Here is an 18,932-nt window from a genome sequence, read left to right as displayed (position 1 = left end):
AATCATTTCCCTCTTAATCACAAAACTACCATACAAACTCCTTAGCTACCACAATCATTTCCAGTCATATTTTACATTATTCTCAATTCTATTCTATTCATTCTAGTTAGACTTCTCTGGGATATTTTCCTGCTATATTCTGCTTGTCCTTTCAATAGGCTGTCCTTAATGACTAATATATACTTCTTTCTTTTCCTTCAAGTCTTACCCTGGGTACCCTTTCCCAGAAGCTTTCTTAGATATTCCCCACCTCTGAAAAGCCCACACACATACAAACACACAAACATGTTCTCTTTGAACTCAAATTTTCTTAAGGCACTTCCCAAGTATCTCCTTTACATGTAGCACTCTATTTTGTATTGGATATATATGTGTGTATGGATTATTTATTTCCTTTATAGACTGTAAGTTCCTTCACAGAAGGGACTGTTATTTTCCATTGTTGTATCCTTAGCACCTAAATAATGCCTTGAATTGAAGAGAAAAATTATTTTCAGGAATGTTGGATTAGTTATAATCTCAGAGAAACACAACAGAAGGGTCTCTAATTTCTACTACTAAAACAAGAATTCAGGGGCAGCTAGGTAGTGAGGGTTTTGGGGAGATTTCAACATGCTCATCTCCCAATAGAATCACTTATGTTCTGCCTTGGAACTGATACTATTAATTCTAAGACAGAAGGTATGGGTTTTAAAAAACTAAAAAAACAAGAATTCGGCATTTATGGCCACTGTCATGAAGATCTATGCGTAGTGTTGCCCTTTGCTTGTTGACACTAAAATAAATCAACAGTTTAAAAAGGACAGATAATTAAACAAAACACAACCCTATAGAAAAGCTTTACAGTTTGCATAATGCTTTTGTATTTAAAATGTTTTTGTATTTAATACTAAAGTCCATAAGATAAAGTAGGGCAGATATTTAGTAACCTCATGTTATAGCTGAGACCATGGTTCACAGAGGTTGCCCAAAATTAAGTAATAAAGTACAAACGAGCCAAGGCTTGTCAAATTCAAGGTTTCTCATTCCCTGTCCAGTGCTACACTCAAAAGTTAAATTCCTCTGGGAGAGGGAGGACTTAAGCTATATTTAGAAATGAATGTGATGTAAAAAATAAAACCCATCAATAAATATAAAAGTTGGGAGCAGCTGGGTAACTCAGTGGATTGAGAGCCAGGCTTAGAGACAGGAGGTCCTAGGTTCAAGTCTGGCCTCAGACACTTCCCAGCTGTATAACCCTGGGCAAGTCACTTGACCTCCATTGCCTAGCCCTTACCACTCTTCTGCCTTGGAGGCAATACAGAAGGTAAGGGTTCAAAAAACAAACAAATAAATAAATAAACAAACAAATAAATAAGTATAAAAGTTTTGTTTTTTTTTTTTAATTTGGACTAACAGATTGGAATTTGTATCAGTGGAGGAGAATAATCAATGATGAAATCATAGCTCCTTCAAAATTTAAAAAAAAAAAAGTGTTACAATCCATTACTGGTCTTATATTCCAAGGAAGCTACTGATATGAAGAAAATTCTCTTATACTCCAAAATATTTGTACTATTTGTAAGTGGCTCCTTTGGTGATAACAAGGAGTTGGAAACAAAGTGTGACTATCAAATGGCTAAATAAATTATGGTACTTGAATATTACTATGTTGTAATATGTGTGATATACAGATAAAAATACACAAAGAACTCTACAAAGTGATAGAGTGAAGAGCCAAAAAAAAATACACCTTGACTACAGCAATGTAAATAGAAGGAATAAAAATCAAACTAGAAAGAACAACAAAAATCAAAATAAATGTAACAAAATTATAAAAATTAAGCATGACTAAAGATAGGAGCGGACACTCCCAACCCTCCCCTTTCATGGAGGTGAGAGGTCCACAGATAGTACACATTGTATGTTGACTTTTTTCTCTCTAAAAAATATTAAATGGGATGGTTCTTTGGGAGTAGAATGGGGATGGGAAGAGAAACCTGGAACTAATGATGATGTAAAAAACAGAACACATCAATTAACCCCACCCCCTCAAAAAAAAAAACACACAACAGTAGTGTTGTGTTTTGGGCAAATACTATGAATGACTCAATGAAACCAAGTTTTGAAGTTCCTTGACTGGAGAGCCCATGTCAAAAAATACCTTTAGAGTCCCATCACCTAACACAAAGTATTACAAAAAGTAGATGTTTAACAAATGCCCTAGCTGCAATGAAGTATCTGATTTATAAGTGTTAAATTATATAATACTTTTTTAAAAGCTCAAAGGCCAAAGGCATGACAGTGCTGAACAAAAACTTGCCATTCAAATTGCCATCTCCTTTTTTATTCAGTCTTATGACAATACCATAAATATCTAACTGTGATACAGCTAATTTTAGTGACAAAATACCAAGTCTCCCATGACAAGGAATATAATAGGCTCCTTTGCAAAAGGTGAAAACCCAAGCAAGCCTGCACATAGCTGTTTTGTCTGAAACAAGAAAGGACTTACTGATTAACAATAATCTCAATCAAATAGTTGCATCCATAGCATCAATCCTAATCTCAACTCTATCCCTAGCTCAGGTCTCAACAAAAAAATTTTTAATTGGGTTTTTTGAGTAGATAAGATTTTGTGAACAGTTCTTAGAATTTGTCCCAAGCAGGAAGAGAGGAGAGGAAGGTTCAACAAAGTCAATTATGTGCAAAGGACTTCAATACTTAAGATTTGGATCCAGAAAAATACAATGTAGCCTCTCCAGTTCCCCTTTCTGCCAAAAAAAAAAAAAAAAAAAAAAAAGATCACTGTGAGAGACATTTGGCAGTGTTTTACATTAACAATGGGAGTAAGTGAAACATGGGAAAAATACACATACAGCTGCCCAAAGTACAATGACACCACTTGAATCTACTTAAAGCTCATAGAAAAACTACATTTCCTCTCAATAATGTGGTTGAAGGTAAGGGCAATAGAATTATAAAAACTAATCAATTTAAGCATTTGTCTAGTTTAAGTTATCAACTTTTGTAGATACTGGTCTGTGGTGCTAATACAATAAAAATACTCATTAAAGATAATGTAAATTATAGAAAACTTAAATTTGATAGCATAATGAAAACTAAAGGGATACTTTCAAATTACAGACTTGAAAATGTAATGCTTTTTTTCTAAGCTACATTTTCTTCTCAAATTCACAGACAAAAAGATTTGTGGTCATGTAATGAAAATACAATTTCCACTAATTTTGAGTATATCCCAAGGCTCTCTCCTAGGCCTTCTTTCTTTCTCTTTTTTTCTATATATTTTTACTTGATGACATCATCAGTTTTCATGGGTTCACATGCTATCTCTACGCAGATAACTCTCAGATCTATATAACTAGCCCTAGTTTTTCTGCGTTCCAGTCATCAAATACTGAATATTTGAAATTGTATGTCCTATGGGCATTTCAAACTCAACAAGTCCAAAACAAAACTCACCATCTCTTGCAAACTACCCCATTACAGTCAAGCAAATCACCCATTCTTCCAATTTCAAAACCTCAGGGCCAATTTCAACTTATTTTCACTCACCCCACATATCCAAATAGTTGAGCAATCTTATCATTTCTATCCCTGTAACATCTCTGAATGTCTTCTCCTTTCCATTCCCATAGCTACTTAGTTCACAGATCCTCATCAGCTAATATCTAGACTATACTGTAATAGCCTCTTATTTGATTTCCCTACCTCAAGCCCCTTTCCACTAAAATCTATCTTCCACACAGCTAACAATATGATTTTTCTAAAGTAGTGTTGATATTACCGCCTCCTACTCAATAAACTCCAGGGGCTCTTGGTAATCTCTAGAATCAAACAGTCAATAAATATTTATCAAGCACTGACTATATCCCAAACTGTGCAAATCAGTGAAGATACAAAGACTGGCAAAAGACAGTTCAGGCTCTTAAGAAGTTCACAGTCAATGGGGGAGATGTAGTGCATGTCAGCCCTGCAAAGTCTTGCTGACATGCACTACAGAGACCATATGCAAATAAATGTATAAACAAGTATAAATTGAAGATAATAAAGAGAGGAAAGGCACTAGAATAAAGGGAGCTTAAGGAAGGTAATAAAATTAAAGAAGCTCAAGAAAGGCTTCCTGTTGAAGATAGGATTTTTAAAAGAAGCCCGGAAAGCCCAAGCAGTGATGAGAAGGGAGAAAGTTCTAGGCATGGAAGTCAGCCAGTTGTCCAGAATCAGGTTATGAAGTGTCTTTTCTTGGAACAGCAAGGAGACCACTGTTGCTGGATTATAGAATATGCGCAATCACAGAATCTCCTGGAGAGGGAATATAGGAGGTGGCAGATTGTTGAAGACTTTCAAAGATACAGAGAAGAGATCCTGGAGATAACCACTAGAGATAAGAGTAGAGGGGCCTGAGAAGGTCTGAAATGCTGTAGGAAGAACATTTTAACAACTGACTAGAAGATGAACTCAAATGGATAGACTCTTCTAGCACTTAAAGCTCATTAAAGCCTCATCCTTTCCTACCACTTTTTCAGTCTTTTTACACAATTCTCATTCTATAATCTAGTTTTAATGGTCTCATCACTCAGCATACACAGCACCCTGTCTTTCCTCTAGGTGTCTTTGCTCTGACTGTCCTCCATGCCTAGAACTTTCTCCCTTCTCATCACCGCCTCTTGGTTTTCTTGGCTTCCTATAACTCCCACCAGCCTGGAATGCCCCCCCCCCTTCTTATATTCCACCCTGGGAATGCTTAATTTCATTAAAGACTCAGATCAAGAACTACTTCTAAAATATGTACATACATACATAAATGCACATATATAAATATAATACACATAAAAAAGGAAGGTTTCCCCATTAGAATGAAAGTTCCCTAAAGGACAGGAACTGATTTATTTTTTTCTTTGCAACTCCAGGGCTTAGCACTGTGTTGGACACCAAGTAAACACTTGGGAAATGTTTATTGATTTGTCTCCACCATAATGAATTTCTGGAAACCAGGATAAAATGTAGACCTATTTCTCCATGGGAAAAATATTACATTTTAAAGTTTCATTTCTAAGAATTCAGAAACAAAATTAATTCTAAGTACAATAATGAAGATTCTAGCTATTCTAGCAGACAACTTGAGTTTGGAGATCTAGCTGAAAAAAGATCTTAATCATAATGTACAATCCCTTTACTTACACGTAAGCATAATGAAATCTTAATAACTGGAAAATATTCTAATATGATACATGGAATGCTTAGTACTTGTTGTTCAGTACTGTACAGGGCCAAACAGATGCCTGAGCCACTCTTCTCAGCACTGTACCACTAATATCATGCACTTTGCAGTCATTCAACCAATTCCAAAGGCAGTGCATCTGTATTTTTCCCCACATCTCTTTCTCTCCATCTATTTCAAAATCAAGTCAATGCTCTGCTAAAATCTAGGTAAGTATGACCTTGAATTAGTTTTGAGTATCTCCAAAACTTCTTTCATCTCTACAAGTCTGATTTAGAATGTTAATTTTCTTATAATTATTATAGAGGTATTATATAGCTATTATATAAAAGGATTATAGATTTGGAGCTAGAAAGAATCTTAGGGTAGGAGTTCTTAATCTAAGGTCCCTGAACATTAAAAATTTTTTTTGATAATTGTATTTCAATATTATTTATTCCCTTTCTAAAATTATTTTATTCTATGCGTTTAAAAAAATTATTCTCATAAGGAATCCACAGGATTTACCAGACTGAAAAAGATGTCCAACACAAAAAACAAGTTAAGAATCACTGCTTTTGAGTTATGATAGTACCACTTGATTTATCCAGATTTAACAGTTTTTAAATGTCAGATCTTGTATTGGAAACCAGCTTTTTTGAAGATGAGTTCAATGATCCTTCTACTATACTACAGCACCTCTTTTATGATTCAATTCACAAACATTTACTAAATGCCATGGTACAGGGCACTGTGCTAGATTCTGGGAATATGAAGTGAAAAAAATGACAGCACCCTAGCCTTGAAGAATACACTCAAGAAGCATACACAATAGAGAAGTCATATCAGAATTTATTTGAACTACACAAAGTCATACAATCACCTCATGATTTTCATTTTCAGCAAAAGGATGCCCAAACAAATGCTAAACTAGAATCCAGAACTCCTAATTTCTGGATCAGTGTTCAATGAAGGATCTATTGTTTGCAAAGCACCATGTAACAGAAACACAAAAATAAACAATTTCAGTCTTCATAAAGTTTTCTGCAGAAATTTACTTAAGAACATATACATTAAGTAAATACAAAATATATCCAAAGTAATATATCAAGAGAGAAACAGCATTAACTACTAGGAGGGGTGGGGGTGGTCAGGAAAGGCCTGATCTCACATAAGAAGTGGCACCTGGCCTGCACCTTAAAGAAAAATGAAGATTCTCAAGAAATGGAGATGAATTCAGTAAGCATTCCAAGCACAAGAGATAGCCTTTACAATGACAGTGAAATGAAAATGGGAAGTGGAATTCTATATATAAAGAACAGCAAATAGGTCAGATTTAAATTCTATACAGAAAAAAAAAAGAAAGAAAAAAATTCTACACTGTGAAGTTTTTATTTTATTTTAAGAGGCAACAAGGAACCTCTAAGAGGGCAATGTTTCATTTTTGTCTTTAGATCCTCAGCTCTTAGCAAAGAGCCTAGCACATTGGAAGTGCTTAATAAATGCTTATTAACTGAGAACTAAACAGGGTCACATCTGTGTTTGGGGAAATATTAATTTAGGAGCTGTATAGAGGATGGACAGGAAAGGGAAGATGCTGAAAACAGGGAGATCAACTGCAACAGTCCAGGTGGAGGATGAAGAGGGCATCGATCAAAGTAGAAGCTATATGTGAACAAACCAAGATGTTGTGGAGAGGGGTAACTGATTAGATATCAGTAATAAAGAATAGATAGGGAAGAAATACAGTCCTGGATAACTGAATTAAGGACAGAGGGAAAGAACACATATGAACAAGGATATTTATATTAGCAATTTCTGTTGTAGCAATAATCTGAAAACAAGAGATACATAACAAATAGGAAATGAACAAACTGTAACATAAATGTACCTGAATTTTATTGTGCTATAAGAAATGATGAATATGAGAGATTCGGAAAAATATAGTAATACTTGTATGAACTGATTTAAGGTAGGAAGCAGAACCAAGAGAAAAACTTTCATAATGTACATACTAAAAGACTTCAGAATTCTAACCAAAGTAGGGGCCAACCATGACTTGAAAGACTGATGATGAAATAAACCTTCTGCTCCTCAGTAAAGAGGAGACAGACTAGATCCTTGTTGGCAAACCTATGGCATGTGTGTCAGAAAATGCTGCAGGGGGCTGCTCCCTTCCCCCTCTCCTTATGTGCCTACAGACATTTCTCATATCACCTGCCCCTCTGCCCAGCAGCCCAATGGGAGCACTTCCTCCCTTCCCTGTTTGGGGTAAGGGGGGGAGGGCTCACATGCAGCATGAAAGTTGCAGTTTGGGCACTTGGCATCTAAAAAGTTCGCCATCACTAGACCAGATCAATAATCTTGAAAGTAGATACCAGGCTCCTGTTGGGGCCTACGGTCTCACCCTAAAGGGTATATCACCAACCCACAGAAAGGTGGGAAAACATTTTACATCCTATCCTCACTGCTATATCCAACTGTGGTCCTTGTCTCAAAAAGAACCAAGCCTACCCCTTAGTCCTCAATATTTCCACATTCTACTACTCACTACCCAGTCTCTTCTCTTCTGAACCAAGCACTGGACTCTTAGGCATCTACCTAAAGTAGATGCTGTCCATAAAAGCTGCATAAGCACCACAGGGGAAAATCCCACTTTTCCCTAGTCCCTTAGAGAACAGGGGCTATTCCATTATTGTCTCTGCATCTCTGTGCCTGGCACCTAACTGGCATTTAATAAATTCTGCCAACAAAGTGAATTTCTAAAGAAAAAGTTTATAGAATTAGCTTTGGAAAGTCTGATGTCTTGATCCAGCCATAGATTCAAGAAGTTATGCCTCTTTTTTCTTTCACTTCTAAACTCCTTGAAGGAATAATCTACAGTTGTTGCCTCCACTCCATCAACATCTACAAACTTCTTCAACCCACTGCCATTATTTGTGCCTATGACTATTGAAAACTGCCATCCTGAAAATAACTAATAACCTTCTAATTGTTAATGCATAAAACCTCATTTTAATTCTCACTCAAATTTCATGTTTTCTTCCTATACCAAAGAGAGTGCACATTTCTTAAGGAGAGGAGATACTTATTTTTAAATTCCCAACACCTAGGTCAGTGCCTTGCACATGTTGGATGCTTACTGAGTTAAATGAAAAAAAAGGGAAGAAATATAAAAAATAAGGGTGGAATAGCAACTGATAACTGTATAGAATGAAGGAGAGAAGTGAACAGAAGTAATCAAAGATAATAATGAGGCTTCAAGCCCGGGTGACTATGAAAATAATGGTACTAACATCAGAAAATAGGAAGTGGCAGAAGCTTTTTGGATTGGAGGAAAGAAGAATTTATTAAACCCCTTATATGTTCCAGGAACTGTGATAAACACTTCATAAATATCATAATATTGGGTTCAGTTTTTGAAACTTTGAGGCTAAAGTACCATGGAAAAATAGAGGTATCCAGCAGGCATTTTGAAACTTGGGAAGAGAACTTAAAGAATCTAGACATACAGATTCAGAAGTCTTCTATATATATAATTGATAAGTGAAGAAAAGTGAAAAGATTAAACAAAAGAGATAATATCCAGAACAAAAAGGACCCATAGGACAAAGCTTCCAGGAACAATCAAACTTAAAGAGTAGGAGGAAAATAAACCCAAAAAAGGAGATATAAAAGGTGAAACAAGAGAAAACAATATTACAGAAGCATAGAGAAAGGTATTAAGAAGTGAATGCCAACACTGTCAAATACTACAAAAAGGTTAAGGTGGCTAAGGGCCTGAGGAAAAGCCACTGGATTTGGAAAATAAGAGGCCAACGGTGAGCTTGCTAAAGCAGTTTGAATAGGGCAATGTGTGGTATTATTTAGATATCATTAAATTTTGGGGGTTGTAAGGTTTGTAGAGATCATTTCATCTAACCTACTAATTTTACAAATGAAACCAAAGCCCAAGAAGAGTGGGTCAAAGTGCCTGGGTCAAAAGTGGCAGAGAATTAAATTTAGGGTTTTTTTACTCCAGTCAATACTCTTTCTACAATACAATGAGGGTGTTAAAAAGGGAATTTTTAACATGGTAGTTTAGCAATGAAGGGAAAAATAAAAAAGATGCTTGCTAAAGAGGATAGGGTAATTTCTAAGGCTCCTTCCAGCTCTAAATCATAAAACTTTATGGTTTTTAGTTTTAAAAAAAGGAAAGATTATCTGTTAAAAGAAAGGCATTAAGAAAAACAAATTTCTATTCCTTTTGATTTATCTAAACATGAATGTATTTTCACTGCTGCCTAAATTTTCTGGGCTTCAATTAGTATCTGCTAGTGGAGAGCATAGATCATACTGTAAGATAATAAAAATTTATCCACTCCTAACTCCAATATACCAATCAATCAGTGGATAAGCATTTATTAAGCATCTACTATGTACCAGGAACTCTCTGAAGCACTGGGGATACAAAAAAGAGGGAAATGCCAATTCCTGCTCTCAAGGAGTTCACAATCTAGTAGGGAAGACAAGTAAATATATACAAACAAGCTATAAATAGGATAAGTGGGAAATATTAAAAGAGGGAAGGTTCTAGAATTAAGTGAAGTTGGAAAGGCTTCCTGTAGAAAATAGGATTTGGGGGCTATTTTTCCTTTCATTTTTAAAAATGACCAATGACTTCATGGGGTGATGTCTTTGACTTATGAGTGAACTGAATTTAAGTGAGGCAGAATGGAGCAAAGTTGTCAGCCTCACTCTCTCCTCCAGTCATCCAAGTCCAGTGGCAAGCCAAAAGTCCAGACAACTTTGGTGATGGCCTAGGATGCAGTGATGACCTTGGTGTCCATTCCCCCCAGGGGAAGTCCTCACATGCCTGGGATGGATATGCATTCCCCTAACTCACAGGAAGATTTCAGGTTTGTTGGTTACCCTCAACCTGGTTTAGTTAGTCAGACAGTTTTATCCATTTTGACTTGAAAGAATCTTGGAAAGCCAGGAAGCAGAAAGGAAAAAGAAGAGTATTCCAAGCATGGGGAACAGAGAGTGAAAATGTTCAGAGATAAGAGATGGAATGTCCTGTTTGTGGAACAGGAAGGAGGCCAGCGTCACTGGATCAAAGAGAACATGGTGGATAGACAGTAAGATGAAAAAAGACTGGAAAGGTAGAAGGAGGGGAAGTTATGAAGGGCGTTAAATATCAACAAAAGATTTTGTATTTGATCTAGGAGGTGCAATGAGACACTGGAGTTTACTGAGCAGGAATGAGACATTGTTAGACCTGTGCATTAGGAAAATCACTTTGGCAGCTGAATGAAGGATGGTTTGGAAAGATGAGAGAATTGAGACAGGCAAATTCATCAGCAAGCTTTCTGCAAATAGTCCAAGCCTGATGACAAGTCTCAGGAGAAGGGAATATATTCAAATTATGCTATAAAGTGAAATCAAGAGGTCTTGGTAACAGATTGAATAAGAAAGAGATGGTGAAGAGTTGAGGACAACACCTAGGTTGAGAATCTGGGAGACTTGGAGGACAGTAGTGACCTCCACAGGAATAGGGAAGTTCAGAAGGCAATAGGTTTAAAGGAAAAGACAATGAGTTCAGTTTTGGTCATGCTGAGTTTAGATATCCAGTTCAGGATATCTTAAAGTCAGCTGAATATATGAGACAGGAAGCTATATAGATTTGAGATAATGAGTAAAGAGATCATTGAATCCATTGGAGTTAATAAGATCATCAAATGGAAGTAGTATAGAGGTAAAATATAAAATATAAAATATAAAAAAGTAGTATAGAGAAAAGAATTTGGGACAGAGCCCTTTGAGACACCTACATTTAATAGGAATGACCTAAATGAGGATCCAGCAAAGGAGACTGAGTAGGAGGAATCTGACAGGTAGGAAGAGAAACAAAAAGAATGGTGGGCCAAAACCTTAGAGAAAACAAAATATCAAGAAGAGGATGATCAACAGTCTCAAAGGCTGCAGGGAGGACGAGACAAATGCCTGATTAAAGGCCATTGGATTTGACAACTAAGAAATTATTGATAACTTTGGAAGAGTATAGTTTCCATGGAAGGATGATAAGGTTGGAAGCCGAATTGTAGAGTTAAGAAAGTGAAATAAAAGTGGTGGCAAAAATTGCAGACTGCTTTTTCAAGGAGTTTAGCCACAAAAAGCCGAAGATATAGGAAAATAGATGGTACAGAAGGATTAAGTGAGGATTTTTTGAAGATGAAGGAGACTGGATATGTTTGTAGGCAGTTGGAGAGGAGAATCACAGAGGGCTTACTAAATGTAAACAAACACAAATACTCTACTAAAAACCTTCTATCAACATCATTTTACTGTGTGCATATAAGGTTATGCCAGGGAACCACAAGTGTTGGAGGGTTTGACCAAGCAGAAAGGCTTTAAGACTCCCTCCCTACTCCCCACCCAATGAATGAACTATCTTCAAAAGGAGTTAAGTTATTTTCTGAGAGTTTCATCTTCAGAAGGCTAATCCAAAGATGCTGTGAATTGTATGAGTGGAGGAAATATCAACAATGATGTAATCACTGATCTTTTGAAGTACCCATAAATATATATATTTTAAAATAATATGTATACTTTATCATATACTAGTAATCACATACTAGTATTAAACTACTTCCATGCACTAGTACCATTGTACCATATACTAATAAAAAACCATATACTAGTAATAAATTTAAGTCGATAATACACTACCTACCAAAAATAAAAATAAAAATCTTTATTCTCATAGACTAGATTCCAACAAATAAAGTATCCAGAATCTCAATGGGTAAAATAGATTTTACTGCCCTATTGGCTACTGATTTTTGGTAAAAGAAACTAAAATATACTTATACACCAGAATTAAAATGTCTCATAGTTTATTAAGCATAAAAAAATATGTATTTATTCTAATACATTTTAAAGACTTTACATATAATGGTAACCAAATAACTAGTATTATATCTTTGAATAACAGAGCTTAAATTGTGAGATTCCATAATATTTTAACAAGTCCTCAAAACAATGAAGTGTATATTAGTCACAGCAGAATAGTTTAGAGGAACTTTCCTGAGGCTGCATCTAAAGTACACCCGACCCAGAAAGTATTTTTAGCAAGTGTTCAATCAATGCTGTATTTGCACATAGCCGAAATTAGAAATTAGAAATTTGCACATAGCCGAAATTAGAAATTAGAAATTGGGTGGCATAAATTTAAAGTAACATGGTTACATGGAATTTTTAAAAGCTATTCGATTAGTATTTAAAAGATTTAACCATCCAATAGTTTGAGACATGATATTATACTATATCTAACCCTAACCACAACCCAGAATCTATACACAACTAGAATTAAGTAATGTGAAAATCATATCATTGCTGCTTTTAAGGAAGCATCGTACCCCAAATAAAGATTTCAAACTCTAAAACATATTAGATATACTTCAAAATTCAAGGTCCTGAAAATTAAAATAGTCAGGTATCCTCAAATATATATCCTAAAATATAGTATTAAAATATTACCTTAAGCATTTAAGGCAATATTTTAATACTATTATCTTAGTTATTATACATGTGCATAATAAACCTGATCCGCTAAATCACTTCTTTCCATGTATGAAGAGCCATAATTCTCATATAATAAAACACTTATATCCCTGAGATTATGGGGAATATGCCCATAGGTTGATTCGACCGTCAGTTTGACTAAAACAAATAGCTTTTTATGATAAAAAATGTAATGAAACAACTTTTGGTTAAATTAGGCATGAATTATGTGGCCAAAAATATAGTGCACCCACTATGTTAGGCTGTTGTGCAGTAGAATCTTCTATAACAATAGTCAAATATTTGCTCAAATAAAAATGGTTTCCAGTCTAAATTTGTTATATTCATATTGCTGAATCAAATTCAAGATTTAGTTAATATATCTAGCTACACTACAACAGGCACATATTGGCCTCAAAAGAAATGTATTGTGAACATCGAGTCCAACATCTCTTCCAAAATCTTGTCCTTCCTTTTAGGATTTAACTCCAAATGCAGAGAAACACAGAATAATAAAATGCTTGTTTTTGTTGTGTTTTTTTTTTCAGTTTTTGTTGTGTTTTTTACAGTTCAACAACTCTCACTTGTACTGAAATCATCCTTTCAAGATTCAGATGCATCGAAATTAGCCGGGCTTTTTTTGTTCTCTTTCCCATTTCCTCTCTAGCATAGTAGCTAGAGTTGTACAGTTTAAACTGAGGCCCAAGATTTTGTCACTTTAATAACTGAGCCAGCGTTACTTAGCCTTGGATTAGATAAACAGCTGGAATATTACAAGTCTTAGAACAAGGTCTTTTAAAATCCCACGAAACATTCTTTTTGTGTGTGATATTGCTATGTTACAAATACTATAGTCACTAGACCTGCATATGCATACGTTAACTGTAGAAGCCTTCAACTTTATGAAGACTTTAGGAAATGCACAAGCATATATCCTTAGCTTAGCCCCAACTTTTTTTTTTTTCTTTTTTGGAGAGGAGCACAGTTTCTTAACCACTCGTACACACCAGTATAAATGTATGACGTATATATAAAACAAATGTTAGCCACATTTACCCGGGCATCAATGTTTACTACAAGTCACTACACAAGTGGAAAATAAATGGAAGTTTTAAAAACAAATGTAAGACACATTCAACCTTGTATCAATGGTCACGAAACAAGAAGTATATGAAGCTTAAAAACAAATTTTAGCCACATTCAACTCTTGAACATCCATACTTAATACAGATGACTAAAAAAGAAATATATGAAGCTTAAAAACTGTTAGTCCCATTCCATCAATGCAATCAATAAATTCAAGTCAATCAACAGAATCCCTTATCGTTAAAGGAAAATACTAAAGATGCGTTAAGCTTATTTTAGTTCTCCAATATCGTTGCATCCGCCCTACCATCTCTTTTTCTCCCTCCGTGCGGCCCAAGGCAGATTCCGAAAAACTGTTTTACTAGAAGAGAGACTGAAAAAGCCTGGGGAAGTATGGAGATGGGGGTGGGAAAAAAAAGTGATGGGTTTTTTGTTGTTGTTGTTGCTTTTGCTTTCCTCACTAGCTAGACCACTTCCACGGATGCTTTCCTATCTGGAGTACCTCCTTTAGAAACCCCCACACACGTAGTGGAATACCCTAAGAATCACACAAATGTTCTACGGTCGCTCGTGGGATGGGAAAAAGGGGTGGGGGTGGAGGTGGAGAGGAAAAAGACTTACCTTCATATATTAGTCGCGTCCTTTCGGATGGAGGGAGGGAAAATAAAATAGCGTCCGGTCCCCCCCCCACGGGGGAAGAAATGAGGTTCCCCCCTTCTAGTTGGCTCTCAGTGTTCCCCAGGCAGCAGGAGAGGCCACCAGCCCACTGGCCTTAGCAGCCAGCACCACCTCATACTGCGGGGCATGCAGCAACAGCAGCACCACCCGGTGAAGGGAGATCGGGAGGGGGAGGGGGAGGGGGAAGAGGAGGGGGAAGAGGAAGCAAAAAGGTCCTCTTTACCACTCTCCCCCCACCAAAAAAAAAAAAAAAAAAACTAATTTGCAACACCTTCCTCCTCAAAAATGAGACCAATAAATGAGCGGGTGAGGGGGGAGAACCAGGTGACTAGATGGGGGTGTGGAATTTGCAACACCACCGCTCTCCCCCGAAAAAATTCCTAACCCTGTCTCCCCAGATCCTCCCCTTAATTCTGCCTTGAAAACCCAGGAGTCCGGGTGAGAAAGAGGACGCAGGAGAGCGGGAGGGTGTCAGCCAGAGCAGGGTTGGAGCGTGAGAGAGAGAGAACGAGAAGAGGCTCAGTCACCACCACCACCGCCACCCCCCCTTCCTCTTCCTCCTCCTCCTCCTCCTCCTCCCTCAAGCTCTCCCCGTCTCCCGGGGCCGCAGCATAGCAACCGAACATGGCCGCTGCGCAAGCGCCGCCCGCACAGCCAAGGAGAGAGGGCAGAGGGAAGGGGAAGGAGCACAGAGAACGCGGAGGGCGGGGAGGAATAGAGAAGGGGGAGAGAATCTCGCGAGAGGAGAAAGCCCTTAGCCCAAATCGGTCCCCGACTTTGGGGGAGGAGCGAAGGTTGCGGCAGGCTAGAGAGAATGTAGGGACGCACAGGTGCGACAGGAGTGAGACGGAGAGGGGGAAAAGGGGAGGGGGGTCCGTAACTCCGCCCCTCACTCTTCGAGCTTTGAGGTGATTTGGAAAGATGTTCAGCGTCAGCCTGCCACAGCCAAGGAAGGAGACGTTGCAGGGCAGATTCGGGTTAAGCGCTCGCTGCAGCCCCAGGGAATCCGAGTCCTTGTTCCAGCCGTTCTGTTCATCAGAGCATACAGCCCTAAAATGAAGAGACGAAACAAATTAAAACCAGAATTTAAAAATACACATACAACTCATTTTTATAACCGAAATGAATTTGTTGCTTTCACTATGTCCCCGGGGAGCTTCTCCAAGTACCTAATAATAAGTGAAGGAACCTACAGGATCTTGGTCCAACCCACTTGGGGAAACTAAGCCCCCCACAGAGCAGGTTCCTTGCCCAAGGACACATTGCTATTGCCCTCCAGATCTAGAGTTCCAGCTCAGATCCCATGATTTCCAAGTCCAGGCATTGCCACTCAATCAACCTGTTTCTTTTAGAACTGATAATCTATTAAATCCTGCTAACACTCATTGCCCTGGACCACCTGCAATTGTGATATTTATACAGATAGATGTAGCACATTATGATTTGCTATCATCACCAGAGTCAGAAAGAGCTGGGTTAGAACCTCCCTGTAGTTAACTAACCACAACCACAACTCTTCAGGACAGGCAACTCTTTAAGCCTTTTAAGTAGCAGAAAGTTGCCCAACTGCATCAACAAAATTCCCTACATTGATAAAACTCAACAGTCTGAACCAAAAATAAAACCAAAATAAATACATCATCAGGAAAACAGTATCAAATGGATTTGTTCTTGGAGCAAACCAAGTGTCATACTAGTATCTACAAAATATTAAAAGAACCAGAAGAAGGGCTGGTTGTGTTGGATGATTCCCAAAAGGAAGATCCGTGAGAAGCCATGAAAAAGAATTGCACAAAATAATAGCCTATTTCAATCTGTACCAATGAAGGGAGTAGTCACAACTCATCTATTGAAGTCCTCAAATATGAAGCATCACTTCCATTAAAGTATTACTGCAATGTTTCATCTTGGCTCAGTGGGGACTTTAGGTTCTGAAACTCAAGGTCAGTATTGCACAAGCTCTGGTAGGTTCTAAAGATTTGGAGCACAAGCCTCACCTTGTACTGAGTCCAGATAAATTCAAAAAGACTCATCATTTTAAGTTTGACTAACAAATACTGCTGGGTTTTTTAGCCACAGAAACTCATGAAGAGTAAGACAAAAAGAAGTTTTGAGCTTCATCAGTAAGAAATGTACCTATATTAAGGAAGTCAATCAGTCTAATAAGCTTTTATTAAGCACTGACTATGTGAGGGACACTATGCTAAAAACTTGGAAATTCAAAGAAAGGCAAAAGACAGTTCCTATTCTCTGGGAGGTTCACAATCCAGCGGAGAAAGCATGCAAACTATCTATAACAGACAGGATAAGTTGGAGATAATAAGTAGAGGGAAGGCATTAGTATTAAAGAGTAACAGGAAAGACTTCACAGAGAAGATGAGATTTTCGCTGGAACTTGGAAGAAGCCAGGAAAGCCAAATGGCTGAGATGAGGAGGAAAAAATACTCCAGACAGGTGAAAATGCCCAGTTCAGAGATGGAGTGTCTCTTCTCAGCAAGAGCAAGAAAGTCCTTGTCACTCAAAGAGAGAGAGAAAGTGAGATGTAAGAGTAAAGATCTAAAGACTAGGTGTTGAAGTAGTTCAATTCAATTCAATCCAATTCAACAAACATTAGTTAACCTAGTATTATGGGAAAAGCACTGGACTGAGCGCTGGAAATGACTAGGAGATTTAATAAAAAGTCCTTGCCCTCTATTGGAGTATGGGGAGCATAACAGAATCACAGAATCTCCAAACCTCAGTTTCCTTACCAATAAATTGAGAATAATAATAGCCACCTCACAGTATTGCTTTGAGGGAAATGCTTTGTAAACCTCAAAAGTGCTAAATAAATTATTTGAGTTATAATAATGAGTACATAAGAGATGTACAAACAAATGAGAGACCAGAGGAGAGAGAATTTCTGAAATTTAGAGTCTCAAAGTCAGTGCCCTTACATTTACCTCTTTGAATTCTCTCCCACATCCCAGTGCCCCACTTCTTTCTGGTGTCCTGTGCCTTCATTCACCCCTGGCTATTCAGATCTAAATACACACACACACATACACACAATTCTGCTACTTACCCAGGCCTTCTCTCTCCCCACCCACCCCATTCTAAGTACTGAAATGACTCTCTCCAACCTAAACATAACCTCATCAAAAACTTTCATGCCATTCATTTAGCTTGTCAGATCTCTGCTAAATGTGAGAAGGAAAGTATCTGAATAAACTAAGTTATGCCTAATGACTCACTGCCATTAATCCTCCTGGAGCTATTTGCATCTTAAAAGACTAATTGGTCGAATTTCTGACTGTGTAGGGGAGATATTTTGAGTGAAGATGGATCTTTTACAAACCATTTAAATGTCAGCAGGTAGGAAATAGTCAGATCTGCCTCTGAGTAAGGCTAGCTCCTTTTAGAGGTTTTGTCTTCTAAACTTATGTCAAAGCAAGGTAGATAATCCACATTCCCCCAATGTACACAGAGCAATTCAGCATGGTTATTTATATAAATATAGATATAGATCATAAGAACATAGACTTAGAGCTGGAGGGGATTTTAGAAGTTGTCCAATCCAACCTCTTAATTTTACAGATAAGGAAAAGAAAGCCCAGAGAATTAAGTGAGTGAAGGAAGGATTAAGCACCTACTATGTGTAAAGCACTGTGCTAAGCCCTGGGAAGACAAATAGAAAAGACAGTCTTTGCTCTCGAGGAACTCACAATCCAATGAGGAGGACAACATATATGGAAGGATCCCAGCGTCTGCCCCAAAGTACACAGTAATGCCTTATATCATTTTCTGATGTTGAATTAGACTAGTGCCAAGGACATTGGTGGCAGAATCTTCTTTTCTGGGTCTTTAGTAACTTTGGTTATAGCACCTGTAGGAGCAATTGCCAGGCTGCATCTTCACAGTCTGAGTTGCTTTCCAGCATGATGACTGCAATCTCTGTGCTGCAAGCATTGCTATTCCCAAAACTTTTGCCAGTGTCTAAGACTGCCTCATTGGAATCTATGGGGAGATGTTGGTCAAGATAGTGGGGGTGGCTTAGTATAATGCTTCCTATTTCTTCCTCAGGGGAGCTTGCTGCTTCAGCTAACCTGGTTTGCTGGCCTTCTATAGGGCATTTAGTTGGCTTGCTCAAAGTCACATCAGTGACAGAGCAGAATTTAAACCCAGATCCTTTGACTCCAAGTCTTGAACCCAGGACCAATACACAGTAGTGATTCTAAGATGGAAGGTAAGAATTTAAAAAAAAAAATAAGGTGAAGGAAGATCCTCCATAATTTTGCTCTAATCCCGGTTCCAAAATTATTCCCTAAGAGCTCATCTTTGGCTCCACCAAGCCTGGTCTCTTCACTATGCCTCTAATTCTATTCAATTTAACTAACATTGTATTAAGCCCTGCCTCTATATCTTTACCCATATGATCTCCCTT

At 37.5% G+C, this 18,932-nt stretch overlaps 1 protein-coding gene across 1 annotated transcript in view; it reads right to left on the bottom strand.

Moving 5' to 3' along the window:
- PTPN4 (protein tyrosine phosphatase non-receptor type 4) overlaps window positions 1-14,972 on the bottom strand; it is a 244,163-nt gene extending 229,191 nt beyond the window's left edge. The window contains exon 1 of the mRNA XM_044669925.1: window positions 14,453-14,972. The gene's annotated coding sequence lies outside the window, so the exon portion shown is untranslated. The remainder of the gene's footprint in view (window positions 1-14,452) is intronic.
- Window positions 14,973-18,932: the final 3,960 nt, after the last annotated feature.

Source organism: Gracilinanus agilis, chromosome 3 (genome assembly GCF_016433145.1).
Source record: "Gracilinanus agilis isolate LMUSP501 chromosome 3, AgileGrace, whole genome shotgun sequence".
Classification (NCBI taxonomy): Eukaryota; Metazoa; Chordata; class Mammalia; order Didelphimorphia; family Didelphidae; genus Gracilinanus; species Gracilinanus agilis.
This window is presented reverse-complemented; position numbering and strand designations above follow the sequence as displayed.